Here is an 18,912-nt window from a genome sequence, read left to right on the forward strand (position 1 = left end):
ATTTTCATTGGTGAGGAAGTTTTAGATTTCTGTATGAAAACAGAACAGAGATATTTTTGCCAATATGTGGTGCAGTGGCAAAGGACTAAACACTCTAAACCCAGGCTTGAAATTGATTCAGATCCTCTCCTGTTTCAGCCGTCAGACAGTGGAGCTGCCAAGCGTTCCAGCCTGCTCCATCAGGACAGAGTATCTATGTATTCTATGATTCTATCCTATGGCTTTATGATTCTAAGGCCAGGTTGGACAGGGCTTTGAGCAACCTGGTCTAGTGAAAGGTGTCCCTGCCTGTGGCAGGGGGTTGGAAGTAGATGTTCTTAAGGTCCCTTCCAACCCAAACCATTCTATGAAGTCTTGACTAGCTGAAAGATAGCAGCAAGACTGGCTGAAACCAGTTGGAGTGATTGAACATATTGAGGCTGGAGATTTACCCAAGCAGTGAAAATCCTCGCTGCAACCATGCAGGGAGGAGGCAGGAGAAAAGGCTGAGTCTGCCAACAGTGCTTGTCCACCCCAGGGAATGGTTTCCATCTCTACTCAGCGTGGTCCTGTGGTGTCTCGTAAAAGCTTCCCGAGGTAGTGCCTGAGGGATGCTGCAAGCGGGCTGCTGCCCAAGGCAGAGGAGGGGAGGGCAGCAGCCTGCCTGGGAGCCCTGACAGTGCTGGGTTCTGCTTGAGGGTTTCCCTGTGCAGAGGAATTCCCTAGCTGGGCTGCGCACACAGCTCTGCAAAACACCCTGCAATGTAAGAGTCAGCCCATATCAATGTGGATTTCTCCATATGAGACCCAAGGATTGGTTTCTGTTCAGCCCACGTCATGACAGGGGTATCTGAGTGTCAGGAAGCATGCTTTTGCCAACAGTCCCTTGTGTACCCTTCTTTAAGTTGCATGCAAATGAATTTTCTGAGCTTGTCCTTTCTGTAGGTCTGTGAGGTCTTGGCCCAACAGCTCACAACATTCCAAAACTGGAGTGAGTTTCAAAGCACTCCCCAGCAGCAGACTTCACTAAAACCCCCAAATGTCTCTCTGGGTTTCTGGGTTCTCAGACCCTTGAGGAAAAGCAAGTGCTATTGGAGGCAGTCTGGGTTTGATGTCAACGTGATCCTTCCTCAACTCATTTTCTTCCTTTTTCTCAAGGCTGTGCTGCAGCCTTTCTGTGAAACCCCTGTGGTTTATTAGAGGAGTGCAATGGCATCACCAGAGCTTCATCATTGCATAAAACATGATTAAGGAGGCTCACAGTGCACCTTTGGTGTATTGGAAATAATGAAATACATTTCCCCAGTCTTTTATCCTAAAAATGTGCCAATGAATGGGCATCCGAGAGGATATTCCTCTGCAGAGTCGATGCAGGTTGAATAAATACATTTATCATATCAGTGCACTGCTACCTAGAGCTCTAGGGGTTCTTCACCTTGTCACAGTGTCAGACACAGCCATGGTGACAGCACCAAGAGCTTTTGTGAAAGGCAGTATTATGATCTGACAGCAAAGCCCCTCCTAAGGTATTCATTAAATTGTTCCCGGTGCCAGGACAGCCTATGATTATGTCAAACGGGAGCAAATTGTATGCTGTGCTTTCCCAGTATACACGAACTTAATCTGAAAGTCTGCCTAGAAAGGTTAAACACTGACTTGAGCTTTGCCCAGAACTCCAAAGCAGCAGGGCCCATCACCCTGGAGGGTCACTCAGGGGACTGCCATGCCAAATGTCCGTGCCAGTGAGAGAATTATTCCTGTGGATGCAGGTTTCAGCTGGGTTTATCCAAGAAGTTCCCTTGGACATCAGAATGTTCGGATGTTCCTAGCAATGCTGCCTGCTGGGACAGACTTGTCTGCTCCGGCTCAGGCTTGTACATCTGGAGAGCGACTGTCCCCATATGGAAGCTAGAGTTCCCCAGGAAGCAGCTGTGTGGGGAACCCCATGCTGTGGGATAAACCACTCTGTGAGAAATGCTTTTAGTGCTCATTTTGACACCAAAAAGCCCAGTTCTCCCAAGAAAAGCTAGCCTCACTGAGGTTCTTCTAATACAGAAATGACCTATGAGGTCATATACCTGTATTAAGTATTACACCAGTAATAAGCCTGTCTAGAAGAAATGCTGTTAAGAGTCAGGTTTGAGTGCAGACTTTATGGTCATATAATGTAGAGTGGGTTGTCATCTACAAGCAAGGGCTCTTGGTGGCTCAGGAACAAGCTGAATACTGGAAGTAGGAGAGAACGCCAGGAGAGCGGAGACGATCAGGCTACAGAGTTGAATGCCTGCAGTGAAGCTTCTGCAGAAGATACTGCTTGTGTCCGCTTTTGCTTCTTGCAGCCAAGTTTAGTGACTTTACTGGCAGTCTGGATTTTTACTGCAGCTTGTAAAGAGCACTGTCTCAAAACAAACAAAAAGAAGAGCTTTAATCTAAAAATAAACCTGTAGTTCTTGCACTCAACCCCCCCCCCCCAAACAACCCAACAAAACCAAACGAAAACAGCTGACAGAAGAAACAAGACCTGGATGCATTATAATAGTTCAGAAATCAGGAAAGAATATCCAAAATGTAACTATTTAGCAACCGCTTCATAGGCACCTCATGTTTTGGCCTGAAACACAGAGCTGGAGAGAGGCTGACACAATTTTTCAGCATTTGGGATAGACCATGCTGCTTGTCTCTGCTGCCACTCTGATTTATCAGCTTTGTTTAAAGCACTTGGGGCATTTATTCTAAATAAGTTAAGTAGGAAACAAGTTGACTTCTTGCATGTTTATTTTCCCTGTTAGTGAGAAGAATGACCTAATCCAAAATTATCGCCAGTTCGTTAGAAAAATTCAAAGTGTAGACATCACTTAATCACTTTGCAAGCAGAAAACCAGTTCACAAATGGGTGGAGCGGCTGCAGAATCAAGGTCTGCCGAGAAGAAATCTGCCTGATTTGGCAATATTGGCACTGTCCAGTTAGCTAAAACACAAATTAGCCATGCCAGCACAGAAGTCTGAAAAGCCACTAGAAAATTCATGATCTCAGCTGAGCCCAGAGGAGGAACCAGCAAGGAGCAGCTGTGATAGCTATGAGCCATGAGAGAAGTGAACCTGAGTATTTGGCCAGCTCAGAGCATGTGGACAGACATGATAAAGGGTGGGGATTATGGACCTTGGAAAACTGCTAAGAGGAGAAATTCCAAGGAGCGAGTGGGTCCCAGCCTGAAAATCAGCTGCTGGGGTGAGAAACAAAGAAAGCCAGAGTTTATAGATCACAGTTTATAGGTATCCAGTCTTGCAGAAAGTTCATGAGTTTTAAGAGACAATAAAAAAGCTGATTGTCCTACCCAGGCTGGTGCAGGTGTTTGAGGGAATACCTAGGAGCAGAGCTGAGTTCCTGCACAGGTTTGCTGATGCTAAAGATGCTGCTGCCTTGTATCATCAGTGAGCAAAGAGGAATGGCAAGATCCATGGCAATTTCCAATAACCTAGATAAAGGACTAATAAGAAAAGATCAAATTCCTGCTGAAGTCCAGACTGTGTTAAGCAAACACTGCCTCTTCCTTTCCTCTCTTTGTCTGCAGTATGAGTTTTGCATTGCCTTTCAGGCCATCCAGGAAACTTTATTTTTCATTTACATGAGAAAAGCAATTAGATATCTTTGGTGACAGATATCAAGTCATGTTGTTGAGGCTACATACCGAGCATCAAGGCTAGAATCCCCACCAGCAGTATCCTTTTCCATAGTTCATGACAGAGAATGTAAATGCATGAGCTGCTCCGTGTTGTCCACAGCAGGACTTCCGAGAGCTGTAGCACACCAGGCAAACTGTGTTGATACAAAATACCAGAGATGCTTCAGCTGGTAGGGCTGGGAGCCAGCTGTCCTGTCCTGGGGGTAAAGAATAACTGGCCAGTGTGACCTGAATAGGCAACAGGGTGGTATAAGTTAGCCTTTTCACAGCATCTAAAACACTTCAAGCTCCCCATGGGACTCTGAAGAAAACTGGGTGAAGGAGGCAGTGGCCAGCTCATAACTATGCAGGCTAGCACCTGCACTGTCCTTGTCCTGGTTAGATTTTCGTTGAAAACAGGTTGAAATGAGTCAGTGGCCTGAGGTGGTGACACTTTGCTGCTAAGGTGTAGTCACTGTTAGTTTTCTGGTCCTGAGAGAAAATAGCAGTGCTGCAGTTTGCTGCTTGCTCTAGAACATGAGCTAAGATCACTGGGGGTTAACAAAGAGCTGTGAATAAACAATCGATGTAAGAGTATGTACTTGAAGTTATAACTTCTTGCTGTTGCCTGGTTATGCCCTCTGAACACTCACTTGGTACCTCAAATAGAGTAAGCCCCAAACTCTTGTAGCCGAGGAGGCATACCCAGTTTTCTTTGTCACACTGCTTTCCTGCCCAGGTCACCCATATTTGAGTCCCAAAGTCAGTGTGCAGCCATGCAGGAGAGTTTACTACAGCTAGACCCACGTAAGCAAGTCATACAGCACCCTGGGAAGGGAGCTGCAGAGGAAAACAGCCAGTGTAGGGGCCCCACGCAGTGCACATCACCGGGATTTTATCTCAGACCAGCTCTAATTTGGTCCTGTAAGCGGAGCATGCATCGGTGGTTGAAGTGGTCTTCTGGCTAAGCTGCTTCTGACAGAAATTCAGCTTGCACACTCCATTGTGAACAATGTGAGCAATGTAAGGGGGGAAACCACAAAATTAATGTGGTGTTGGTTCAAATTGAACTACCAGTCTAGACACACCTAGAGGTAATGGGTGCCTTACCCAGGGACTGAACCCCAGCTCAGCAGCCTGACGCTCTCTTGCTATAAGAACTGGTGGGACAGCTGAAGCTTAAAAAGAATTGAAAATCACTACCAGCCATCTGCACTTCTTCTGTTTATTTCTATGTCTGTCTGTCTCTGCAGACAGCAACTGCACGCTTCTACTTTGCATGTCAGTATAACTTCACCTTGCCTTCACTTAAAATTCATTTCAGTTTGAGCTGAATGATTTCAGACGGGCTGGCAAACTACAAGTATCTCATTCTCTAGGGACCAGCAGTCCCAGGTGGGACTGTGAAAACAGGGCCCACCAGCTGCAGACAAGGTCCACATGGACACAGGGCACATGTCTTCAGGCCATGAAGACTGGTTTGAGGCAACAGAAGGCAGCAGGCAACTGAAGTATCACTGGCACAGCACAGGACAGGGTTAATGCCTAAATCCTGGTTTCCTCTCCAAAATTATCTCCTAAAATGCCTTCCATGGCATTTCCCATGAACTAAAGCTGTATGTCACCTCACATGAGAGTTGCAGATATGCACCACCCTTACAGGTGTTGAATCTGAGATCAGTTTACTAATAAATGTTACTCTGTTAATTATATATCTACCATGGGTTTTCCTAAAATATCAGATGCTATGTAAACACCAGTTCTCTGGATAGGTTATATACCTTTTTTCCTATTTGTCTCATCTTGTGGGGCACCAAGTGTACATGGATGTTGGCCATCCTTACACTGACGGGTGCTTGGGACAGTGCAGCTCTGGAGTTGCGATGCCAAGGTGGAGCTGCTGGGTGTAACTCAGAAATGATGCAACTCCATCGAAGAAATTAATGAAGTGGTAGCAAGTAGGGCAAGACTGTTTTGAAGTAAGAATGAATTATTATTGTATACTAAGCTGATTATGCATCCAGGTTGAGAGGTACCAAATGGGCGGGTTATGCCGTAGCTGGGAGAAGCCAGGCATGCAGCCAGCCCCACATACAATGTGTGTGTTTGTGTGGCTGGTGGCAAGCAAATCCGTCACCCTGTTTGGAGAGTACTGTAAATGTGAGCGGGGTCTGCCAGATGGCAGACATCCGGAAAGACACAAGGAGAGAGCAAAGCATAACCACATTGTGCATGGCAGTAAGCATGCTGGGCCTGTCCACAGATGGGAACTTCAGAATCACAGCCCTGGTGCTAGCTCATGGGAAAAAGCTGACACACACAGACTCCAATTCCTCAGCCTTCTCTGCATGGCTGAAAAATCAAGATGAGGGTCCAGAGCGATCTCATCTTCTAAGTTTTCACAAATTTGGTGGAAATGGCAAGGCTGGACATGGCTGAGCTGCAATTTGTGCCAGGCACACAGAAGGACTGTAGGAAGACAAACTGACTTATAGTGAGTGCTCTTGCATCTCATTAGCTCTGGGGCTCCTTAGAGACTAGATCATCCCATAGATTATATCAGAATAAAATTCCAAAATCAGAAAGCACAAGGGCTGCAAATATGGTCCCTCTTCCTCCTACTGCTTCCTTTGCTTGTCACTCTCCATGGGCAGCACACAGGATAAGGTATCCTAGAGCTGCTGGATGCCAATGTGGAAGAGGGAGGGGCAATTTTTATGTGCCTGTTTTCTCAGTTGTGTTACACTACTACTTTTAAAAATTAATTCTATGAAATTAAGACAAGAATGGCTGGAAGAAATAAAAATAAAGCTTTTCTTGTTTTTTTTTCTTTCCCCCATACTGCGTCTTTTGTATTTGACCAAGTATCTTGATTCTTTGCAAAACATTTTGCCTTCTTTCTCTTTCAAGGAGGCTGAGGAGCCAGGGAGCAATATGGGACTCACGCCTGTGTCCTCCTCCCTTGCTTCAGGGCACAGATGGGCAAGGGTGAGCTGTAGCTCCCTGGGGAAAAGGTGCCTCTGGCTCAAGCAACAAGTCTCTGTGCAGCACACATTCTGAATCACTCTTCTGGGTGATAAATAGGGCCAGGCTTTTAGTTTCTGATGTCCTGTAGTTTTACCCTTATCCCCTATGAGCCCAAATAAGATAAGCCTGAGAAACCTATCTGGGTCCAGGTGAAATGAGGTCGTTCAGAACGGTTCATTTGATTTACACCAAGGGACAGACATGTTAGGCAAACTGGTATGTGGTTTTGAAGCCAGCTACTAATAAGTTTTTCTGAGTCCCAACTTACCCTAGGAACAAAAAGACCTAGCAGAAACACCATGATTTAGGTGTTGGTCTGTGATATATTTTAACACCTTTTGCGCAGCAGCTCTTGAGAGCACATTGGGGTATGTGTATTTGTCAAGGACTGACAGAAGGGTGCTTTGTAAAGGTACGAGGCTCTTAACGCACTGCTGTGATATAACAGGTTGTTAGTGACTTGTCATTCATGTTTTCAATTACTGTTATTACTATTATTTTAAAATTGCGGGTGTTTCTAAAACTGCTTTTTATCAGATAATAAGTATACTCATTCTTCAGTTACAGTAATTAGCATTCTGAGTTTGATTCCGCCACCTCCATGGCTCTAAGAGCTGGGACTGGTTACCACATACACAAAGCTCTTAGCTCTTTTCCGTAAATAGATTACAACCTCCTAGTTTTAACTCTTGATGTCCCAAAGACCATCCTTGCTGCCTCTGGCTTTTCTCGAGCTCATTCCTGTCATTTCTTCAGAGTTTCTCTCCCACCAAATGATGCATCTTGCAAAGAAGTGCCTCATTTTGGCCACAGTAGAATTGCAGTCACCAAGCAGTTCCCATCCCTTGGCATGTTTCTGTTGAGCACATTTACTCGAAGCGTCCCTAATGAACAGCTTCCATAATAGCCTCTCCTGGGATGCTCTTATGTTTCCTACCAATTGTGCATGCATTCCCCAGCCCTGGGAGGGGACACTTCTGACCATTGCCAGGCTACAGCCTGGAGCAGCCTGAAAATGCCATGTGTGCCCATCTAGCTGAAAACAAAGCTGGTGAGCAGAGAAAAATCTTGCTTTTAAAACTGCCTTAAAAGAAATGAATCTGAGTTTGACCTAAAAAGAAGCAAAGTAGCAGAGTAAATCAGTAAGAGCAGAGAGAAGGGAGAATTTGATAGTGTGGTACTGCTGGATGCGATGACACCTTAAGGCATGTTATTAAACCAGAAAGATGTCTTCCTGAAAAACTTCTGATATTTCGCTGGGAAAGCTCTAAAGGGGAATTTCAAAGGAAGAAGAAAACAAAGAAAGAAAGAAAAGAATCCAGACCAGATGAAACCCTGGAAGACGGTCCACAAGGATTTCTATTAAACGGAGGAAAGCAGACTAGGTTATCTAACAAAAGTGACTGATTTTTCTTAAAAGCCTTGTTAGGAGGGTGCTTATACATTTTATGGTCCACATCCTGTCTGTGTAATACAGTTTTCTCAGAGAGAATCTAAATCTGCCTTTTTAATGACTGGAATATACCTAGAGCCCTGAAACTGTGGCACAGTTGTCCTCCTCGCTGGTGTACACTTGTCTATCATTCAAAAACTAAATCTTGTTACCAGAAGTTTGCTGCTCTTCTGTTGCCAGAAGAAGCATCTCGTCTGGTTTTCTTATACTATGAAAACAAAGGAGCTGCTGACAGGCATTCATTATGACAAGTCATCACGTTTGAAGCTCATTCCACACCTTGGGTTTGCCATCGATCAAGTCCCTTCACCTTCCAGACCCACTGCAAAGCCTGTTTCTTTCTAATCACTGATAAAGGGGTTTCTACCTTGCAGTAGCTCAAGTTGCTCAAATAGCAAACTTGTCTGCCAACATGGGGAGAGATGAAATGGCCATATTTGAGCTCAGGAAAGAACCAGATCTGTTGATCGCTGCCTGAGTGTGTTTGCACACAGGACATCTTGCTCTGACTGCCAGAGAAAGCTGCAAATTGGTATGCAGATTTACTGAAGGTGCAGAAAGAGCTAAACTGACTTTTTGTTAAACATGACAAGGTTAGAACATAGTGGGTTTATTTTTAGGGGAAGTATATACAAATGCTTCTATTTTCAGCATGTTTATTTGTTTTCTAGCAGGTTGTTTATAGCAAGTGTTTACACCAGCTTTCCATTTGGAGAAAACTGCCTAACCTAACCTACCAATGATCTTTTACTGCGTACAACCAACACATGCTCCTTTCTATGGTAATTGGTGTATTAGTAAAGCAAACTACAACCAAATAATAAAGATAAGCTCAAAACCCTGCCCCTGGCTTGGCTGCTGCCAGGGGTCGCACTGTAGATGTGCTGAACTCAGACACTTCCCTTTGTTTTTTATGTGCTGGGGACACCTGTGCTGGGGTACCAGAAATGCCATGGAAGCCATTTAGCACTTCCCTGAAGCCTTCATCCCCAGTTACCTCTGCTGTCTTGAGGAAAACGGCACCAACCCATTATACACTGATGTCGAGTAGCTCCTTAAGATGCAGTGAGTAATATGAAAATGTAATTAACATGTTTTTCAATCATTCGTGAAAACTCTTTTAATGCAGTATAAAGCTTGATAATGTCTGTGATTGTGCTTTGACCTGATGAAAGCTCTGAATGGAAACTTATACTCTGGCAATGTGTCAGTAGGCAATGTCTACTGCTTTTATTGCCCTGTGGAATGAGTTTTGAATTTTGCTCTAGACTGAACCATTTATTGTCTTGAAATTGGCAGCGGTAACACCCAGCTGGATGCCGGTATGTTTTATGTTTGCAAACAGGCTGATCCATGGGAAACAATCTAGCAGACAAATCAACTTCTTTATGAATTAAACAAAATCTTTACTTGTGTATGAGGCATTTGAGCCTAAAGGAGCTATTATTTTGGAAAAGCCCATAAAAGGACTTTTAAAGACATGGACTTTGTGAGTCTTAAACATTATATTCCTAGACTGCCTTTAGATACGCCTTATTTTGTGTAATCCAGAGGACTTTTATGAAACAGTATCTTGTATGTAAATGGTGCTGGGGTCCAAGGCTCTGACTTGCAAGTCATAACAGGGCTTGGTGTCTGGCTAAGCCACTGGCTTGCTTAGATTGTTCTTGTTTTGCCTCCCACCTTTTTTTTTTCTGCCTGTCCCTGGGACAGGAACTGCCATTTCCTATCTGATTCTCTTGCATAGCAATGAAAAAATTCCTTCTTATTAGCAAAAGAGAGAGGTAGAAAGTTTACCCAGAAATAGCTGGGTGCTCAGTACCAAAAATAAGCATAGCATGTAAGAGATAATTCTGTGTGCTTAGAGCCAGTCCTATCAACTTTCATGATCTTGTGAATGTCATGGGATCTGACGTTTTCTTAATTCGCCGTCTGATGGTAATCGAGGAACCACATGACAACCTTGACTTCATTAACACAATGAAAAAATCACATGTAAATTTCTAGGTTTGTGGTTGCTGAGAAAATATGAAGCAATGCAGTCTTGGATCTTGAAGATAAATAAAATCAGCTGATGGTCATTCTGGCCTTTTATTCACTCCTCCTGTGTTAACATGCCTAAAGTTTCTTGGCTGCTTCTTAGACATGACCACACAAAAATTCGGTTCATTGTGAAATATCCTGTGACAGCCTTTGCTCTCACCCCAGTCACCCACCTGTATGAACTTTTTCCTCCAAAAGCATGTGCTGACAGTCAGCCCACAGCAGTGTACACTGGATATTCGCACGACTTGCACATAGCTTGCTCTCTCTATAGCTTAAGTATGAAATGAGAATAATTATATTTCCTTTGCTGCTCTGGTTTGGACTGTAGATTCTCTGGGACAAATCATTTCTTAGCACAGGTATACTCAACAGGTATACAGGTAGTACAAGGCCAACCCCAGTCAGGCTTTATAATTGATTTCTGTTTAATTTATACATCCCTTGGAGCAGGGACTGGGATTCAGGCTTCCCTCCCTCCCAGGCTGGTCCAGAGGGGATATGACAAAGGGAGGAAGCACACACCAAATGTCCCCACAGCTGTGCACAGGCACGTGCCAATGATCTGCAGTCTGGACACTCATAGGTGAATAACATTGCATTGTGTTCCATAAAACAAGAACCTGGAGCAGTGTAAGGTTGTTAATGACAGTGTGGGTTACATCTGGCATTATTAACAATTTATGGACATCTTTTAATTAAAAACAAACAAACAAACAAATAATCATGTTACTTAATTCAGGATATGATCCATGTCAAAGAATGTGCTCTGCACAGGACTTTTCCCAGACTTTCTGGATGATACCGTTTGCTTTCTTGTAGCATGGATTTCAGAGATGGGCAGGCACATTCTTGCCACACGAGTTTTTCTGGACTATGATAAGCTTCAAAAAGAGACTCAGTTTCCTTATTCTTTGCTTGAATTCACATAGCTTTAAGACATTGCCTTCAGCCTTTCAGAGTTTGAATGTTTGATATTTTGGGGAAGAAATGTGAGAAAGAAAGAAAAACACAATAGTTTCCGATCATCAAATATTCTGGGTGAGTCATTTGCCTGCATTGCTAGATAAATGCAACAGGACATCCTGTAACCGTTGTGCAGTTTCTTTAACTTCTACTTTTTTTTTCCCCCTACAACATAAATAGTGAAGTAGGGAAGAAGGTGGCAGTGGAATCCTGTCCGAGCACTCTTTTGCACTTGGATTCTCTCCCACATCAGGAGAGGGAAGTCAGTCACTTCTTGGGGTGACTACCCACCTCAGTACCGAGATATACAGATGGATTGCGGTCTCCTCCTGACCAGTGGCAGGGAATTCAAAGGCAAAGCCTCCTGAGGGAGGTTAGAAACTCTGATGTCATTTCCCGGAGCTTTTTGCCTCGTGGAGGAGTTTCTATCATGAGAGGGGGAGCGTAGCTTTGAGTCTTTGATGGAGCTTTCCTGGAAAAGACCTGGAAGGGGAGTGTCTATGCCACAAGTCCTTTCTCAAGACTAATCTACCCCAACCATTTTTTAGCTCTTTCATGCCAGCAGAAGAATTTCTAAGACATTTCTTCTTTGCTATGCTGATAAAGGGATACAGCTTATCAGAATACCAATAAAGAAGTGTAACTGAAGTCAAACAAACCCTGCTCCCAACAAAAGAAAACAGTAAAACAGAACACAGTAATTCTGGGCATAGGGTTGGCAGAATTAAAGATAACAGGGAAAGAAGGAAAAGTTGAAAAACTGGAAAAAAAAGTAAATCTTCTTTCTCCATTTTACAAACAGAGATTTGAACATTAGATTTACCAAAAGTTGATCTGATCATACCTAAGGGCCTTGGAAAAAAAATATACCTGATATCAGGTAGATAAACATCAGCTGGAAATCTCAGAGTAAGCCTAAGAGACAGATGCATATCTATGTGCATGTATATACATAAATAATCAGCAAAAATTAAACATGCTGACAGACCAAGTGAAGGGGAATTAGTGTAGAGATAACAACTGAATAAAGCCTAACTTCCAGTAATAACTCCTAACAGAGTTTCAGCAGTATGACTTCACATGAAATAAGTGGAGTCTCCTGAAATTCGTCTTCCTCCTCAAAATCCCTTTTCCAGACTTGTCCCTGTTGTGACACTTAGAAGCTGATGAAACTGGAATGGTCATGCGTTACTGAGGTACAGAGGGTTTTATTCCATTTTTCACTGCCACTTATTATATATTGCCTTTACTTAGTGTCGGGAAATGCCTCTCTATGTTTACACAGTATGTAGCACAGTGGTCTTTAGCTGTGGTTGTGGTTTCAATAAACCTCATAAATAAGTACCAGGAACCAAACCTGTTAATAAATAAGTCTCATAACTTCATGATCTGACAGTGAAATGAGATAAAGACTGTGTTTAACTGCTATCAAGCGTGCTTAATTGTGGCACTGTTCCTTCTCTGTCTACCGTACACACACAGCCTCAGCAGGCCTATGGAGGCGAGGCTCCTTGGCTTCATTTACTATTTACATTAACATTTTCTCCAGGGTGAGAAGTTCCCTGTAGTTGTTTTACACACCTCTCATCTGCACTTCTCGTACTTCTTCATTCTTTGAGTTTTTCCCTGATCTGGTCACAGGTATTCTGGCAGCAGGAATTTTGTTCTTTATATTGGCAAACTTTTTTTTCCTCCACTTTTCAATCACTGACTCTCCTGTCCTCTTCCAGTGCCATCTATTCCATAACAGTTTTTGTCAACAGAATGTCTTCCACTCCCTATCTGCTTTCCACATCAGATTCATGCCCTAAGTCTAGACGGGGAAGTTTCTGGGGCAGGCAGCGTCTCTAGGTTGACATATACGTATGTTTACTTATCCTCAAAAAGCCCCAGCTCCAAACCCCAAAGAACTATTACAGTAACTAATGCTGGTGTGGCTGAAAAAGCTTTAACCTATTAATTCCAGAAACCACTGTAACCACTGCTTTCTAGCCTTGACCAAAAGTAAAGTTTACTATCAGTTTCCTCATGGCCCTCCTAACCCGTGGACTCTTCTTTCATCCAGGTCTGCAGCCTCTACTGAGACAGATCAACATCAGTAGTGTAGAGCCTTTTCTTTTTTCCCTTTCAGTTGAAGTAGCCTTCCTGAATAATTAGGGTTTTCCCCTGCTTTTCTTCAAATATTAGCTGAATCTTATCAGCCTCTCCTACTTGTTCTCACGCTATTGTTTTCTAAAACCTTTGATTTAGCTGGCTTAGTAAACCCTGCTATGAAAATCCCCACAGAAGAGAAAGTTGCTTTGTTCCAGGTGGTATTTTAATTCCTGTAATAGCTGGGAACTCTCTTTAGTTAACTTACTAACCTGCTTCCAGTGTTAGTTGTTGGTGATTGCAGTATCACTTTTCTATTATGTTCTCATCACCTAGTCTGGTGTAATCACTGTAATTCTTTACTTCTCTTTGTAGTTCAGAGCACACCCAATACACCAGTTTAGGGTTGTACTTGTTTCCTTTATATTTGATGACTGGCACAGTTAAGCCAGTTCACAGAAATGGTGTTTTCCGAGAAGTTAATTGAAAAGGTTTTTTATATTGTCACAGAAAATAAACAGTTAAGCTGGGAAGGGGAGTTGGTGTTAGGCTGCTGTTAGTTTTTACATTCTTATTGTGTTTGTTTATTTTTGTAAAGCCTGTTTCAACATAACCCAGGTACTGTGTAATGTCAAGAAGTGTAACACTCACAAAGCATATGCAGCAGCATGCTCAGAAGCAGCATGCCAGCTTTTACATGAGAGAGTAGGTAATCCTTTACCTGCTGTTGGTATCTAGCCCACTTCAGTGTAGCCAAAACGCACCTCTGTCAGAGAACTGGTGGATGGCTTATGTCAAGACCACCACTGTCCCTTTCCTTAAATACAGCACAAACCACCCTCAGGGTTCACATCATTGTCTGCAGGCAATGGAGGGGAATGATAAGGAAACAAAGGAAACTGTCATTTGATGGCTTGGCTTCACCCCAGTCTCCTGGGGGTAGCCAGACTCTGATGGAGCCTGTACCTGCAGAGCAGCTGTGTCCAGGGAGGTGATGCTGTGTTGCCCCTCAGAAGCTGTGGGCTGTGCCTGCAGCTGCATGTGGCTCTGGCAGATACTGTGCACAGGAGCTTGATCTCAAGTGACACACTCGACCTCAGAAGGCTGTAGGCAGCTGCTGGCAGAGAACAGTGCACAGTTTGGCTGTCTTGTGCAGATGCTTCCTGACCACCTCAGAGCTCAGGCTTGGTCATACACCCCTCCTCCGCATAGCCTTTCCTCACCCACGCAGCCAGCTGAACGATAATCATCAGACTGCCCTACCAGTGTCTATGTGCCTCACAAACATCTGCCTCTGCCTTCACGTCCTGAGTGTGACACCCTGCAAATCTGTCCTAGGAACCTGGTTAAAGCTTCCCCCCTGAGATCTCATCACATTCACCTACTCGCCATCTGAGGATTCACAAAGTCTTGGGAGCTCCTTGTCAGCTCTCTCCTGGTACGTGCCACCAAAGTGTGGCTGCTCAGTGGAGAAGTCCTCTATGCCACCAAGTCCCTCTTTCCTCTGGGTGTCTCGTTCAACCTGACAGCTTCTTTGAGCAGTGGGAATCCCAGGGGACTCCTTCAACAGAGATTTTCAGTGTTTCTCTTTTTAAAGAAGTAGCCAGGCTGGTTCCTATTCATCTTTGTTCATATTTTCCGCTTCATAGATGAGGGGGAAGCCAAGAAGTCAAAAGTAAATGGGTTGCTTAGCCCTTGCAGACTTTATCTCCCATGCCTGAAGGATCTGTCTACCCAACGACAGTTCTAATGTCATTAAGTGCTATAATTTAATATTTCTGTCATTCTAAGCAGTTTCTATTCTGGGCTAATTCTTTTAGGAAGTGTCAGCTTGTTAGGTTTCTCTGTGTGTGTACAATTAGCAAGTAGCCTTAAGTTTGCCCTGGTACCATAATAGCAAGTTAATATTATCGTTGGTTGTCAAAACTAGATTTTTGCCAAAACTGCTATTCATGAAACATGCTTTCAAGAAACAATATATTACTGACTACAGTTACCATGCAGTTCTCATATATTGGCTACTTTGATTTTTGATTTTAAATGCCATTCAGTCTTTAAATGGAGAACAGAATTTTTGCTCTGGCAGGCAAGGTTAAACTTACTTATGCAATTAATTCCTCTTTTTGTTTCATATGCTTTGCCTTAGTGATATACTTGGATAAGTACAAATGCGTCTTAATTAAAGATAATAGGATAGGAGAAAAGGTAGGAGATAAAAGAGAACGAGGAGCAAAACCTTCAAAAAGCAAAGTCCAGGGTAATTAGGTTACTGTATCAAAAAGAAAATGGAAGGTGGGAAGGCAAAAAAATAGCAGGAGTGTGGCCACAGTTCCAGGTTTGCTCTGTGGTAGATCTGTTACTAGAGCATCTCAAGAACTCTGCCCAAAAAGCTTTTATCTGAGAGAGCTGCCGTTCCACTAATTCATTTTGAAGGTTAGACTTGACGTGGATTTCCTTCAAAAATAGCTTACTAAAAATCTAGTTAATTTTGCAGTAGTGTGCATAAATTATGGAGAGTATGAGACTGGAAGCTCTCAGAAGATTGTTACCCAGAAAAGTGACAGTGCTCTTTTTGCATTAGACTTATTCTCTCACAAACATGGATGTCTAAGACAGAAAACTCTGAGACACATATAGAGGGGTAGCAGATAGTGATGTCCAGGCTCTGATTCCTTTATTTTCTTTATAACAGCAGGTGTGGCCACAAGCTTGTGCAGCCACATTCCCATTTGTTTTGAAGCATCGCTATCTTCTGGAAGCCTCTCTCTAGCTTAGTGGCACGAGAGTCACGTGGCCAATTTTTCTCAGAATGGTCATCAAGGCTGTAGCTGTCACTAATATGAGTTTCTTCTGCTGCTTTGGGAGTGCTGAGAACCATTCCTCTGATCATGAGCTTGACAGATAACTGGCTGTTGCTTGATGACCCCGTCACCATCACTGGCAGACATTGATTTGACACATCAGGGCAGGCAGCTACTTTGGGTAATGCCAGTCCCTGACAATGTACTACATTCATGCAGAGGTAATGGCAAAGCAGAGCAACGTTTTAAGTAATGTCACTGTGCAATGGGACAACAGCTACCATGTTTAAAAATGTGTGCATGCTTGCATTTTTAAAGAAAACATCTATCTTATTATCTGCAAATGTAATCCAATATATGGTTTTAGGGACTGTCTGATAGTTTTTTCTCATTTAGTGCATTACTAGGTCAAGTAGATATTTTACATTTTCAGCTATGCCTGCAAATTTTAAAGCATATACTTCCCTGCTGTGGGTGGGTTTTTTCCACTTTTAAAATCTTTCTATGACTAATAAATCTGCTTAATCATTTACATAAATGTCAACAGTTATCCAAACCTGTGATCTGTACTGAAATAATAATGTTATCAATAAAAAGCGTTAGAAAATTTACAGAAAGAGCTAAAATCTTCATAGACATATATGCTCTTAATAAGTCTAAATGCCAAATTGAAGAGGAAATCAGAAGTCAGAGAAGTAGGAGAACATGCAGAGTCAGATGTCAGCTGCGTCCCATCTGAGATCATTTAAAGGCCTGAAAGAGATGGAATCCTGTTGGGCAATTTTGGTGATAACAGCCAAGGTGCTTGAGAGTCCCTTAGCAGCTACACTTCTGGGAGGTTCTGACAGGCTCCACTCTCCCTGTGGCCCCCTATTTGGTGGCCTTCCTGGGAGGTGAAGGACTTGGAAAAGTCTGATTTCTCAGGCCCAATACAATGTGGGTTTTTTTCTATTACTTTCACCAGTTTTATTTAGCACAAATTATAAGGTTGGAAAAACTGTTTCTACCGTAACTTAGTAGATTAAAATTAGATTAGAATCTACTGTGTGTCACATACTTTAGTTAAGAATGCTAAAGATGGGCTTTATCCAGTTTATCTCTGAGCTTGCACATTCCACAAGCTCACTCACAGCTGCACCTGAAGAAATGATGATATATATACACACAAACAGCAAATTAGCCGCACTTATCATTAGGTAATTTGCATGCCTAATGTATGTATGCATTTCTATTTGTTGGGCAACTACACATACACCTCTGTGTTTCTTTTTGTGAGCAAATTTGATTTACTTCTGAGTGCCACCTCACTCAAATTTAACCCTTTATAAGCAAGAGGGCTGCCTTAGTGACAGCAGTGTGTGCACGTGTGGAACCTAGTTGCAGGTTGTGCTAATAACTCATGTTAGAAGTGTGAACTGTTTAACTTGTTCATGGAAGCTGTTAAATAAAATCTCATGTTACAGTACAGACCACAGGAAAAAAAAATCCACATGCTTGCTATTTTACTTCATGAGGGTGAAAATTAAGTTATTTAATCAGACATCTCCTAACATGCATGCCATCTTCAAGATTAGCCTGATTCCCCCAAGAGCTCAGTTTTAAATTGCTTTTGACATTTGAGATGTATTTATAGTGCCATCCTTGCCTCTAAGGCTGTGGTCCAATACAGCAGTAAACCTCATTTTAAATACTACTGAACCAAAATTGCAGTAGGGGTCTAATAAAAAGCACTGCCCTGATACATATAGTAGAAAGTTTTGATGGATTAATTCAATATCAATGAATTTTAAGCTGTCTTTGCTGTAGTACAAATTCAGTGGGTAGTGCCATCCCAAGAATCTGCCCCAATGACTCTTGCCTCTGCCCTGATCATTCTGTTCAAAGACAATGATCCTTAGATGTCACCTACAAGCTTGCAGTCACAGAACTGCAGAATCATTAGGGTTGGAAGGGACCTCTGGAGATCATCTAGTCCAGCACTCCTGCTGAGGCAGGGCCACAGACAGCAGGTTACACAGGAGCACATCCAGGCATCCAATATTACATGTGTTGGATATCTCCAATGGACAGTCACCAGTCAGGCTTCTTTGTCATAGATTTTATCTTAGATTCTTACCTTGCATCAGATCTCTTTATCAGATCTTTGCCTCAGTGTTGGCACAACCAGTCTGCCAATACAGCACTGTCAGTGACAGCCAAGCTAACTGAAGTCAAGCCATGAATCTATGCAAGCTATAAATACAGCTGGTGTTCCTCAGAAACCCCTGTCCAGGCTGCACTATGCAGCCCATTGACCTTTGTGGACAATATGTATCAAGATACATTTCACCATTTCCCACAGACACTTCAGTGTGTACACCAAAAGGACTTGGGAAAGTTAAAGGCAATGGAAATGAAAGGATGTGTGAAATGGGTGCTGACAGGTTTGCTGTCCTTATGGTGGTGGACCACATCCTGAGCAGGGACAAACACATACTTTCAGAGAAGAAAGGGTAATCCGTGGCAAAGAATCTAGGGTATCCCTTTATTATACTTGAGGTCACTCACTTTAATGTAGAGGACAAACTTGAGCAGAAAAACATGCCCACATGGAAAAGACAGCCAAGGAGGAATTAAATACTCTTGGTAGCAAAAGACTGGGTTATGTTGGGATTTTTAAGTATTCATTCTCATCCTAAGTACTTTACTAACAAACTAGTTAGTACATGAGGAATGCTACTCCTTAACTCTTGCATGCCCCTAAGACAGTACCAGAGGCTTCTGCCCTGGTTTGTCCCAGGCTTGTACCATATGGTACCTTCCCATCACTACCCAGAGTGTCCCTTTGGCCCCTGCACTGTCATACTTTGTGTCAGGTTGAATTGCATGTCATGCTCCTGCAAGCCTTACA

This window comes from Neopsephotus bourkii, unplaced genomic scaffold (assembly GCF_033783945.1).
Source record: "Neopsephotus bourkii isolate Nb327-2 ecotype Australia unplaced genomic scaffold, CSIRO-AGI_Nbou_v1 NB_1820, whole genome shotgun sequence".
Taxonomy (NCBI): Eukaryota; Metazoa; Chordata; class Aves; order Psittaciformes; family Psittacidae; genus Neopsephotus; species Neopsephotus bourkii.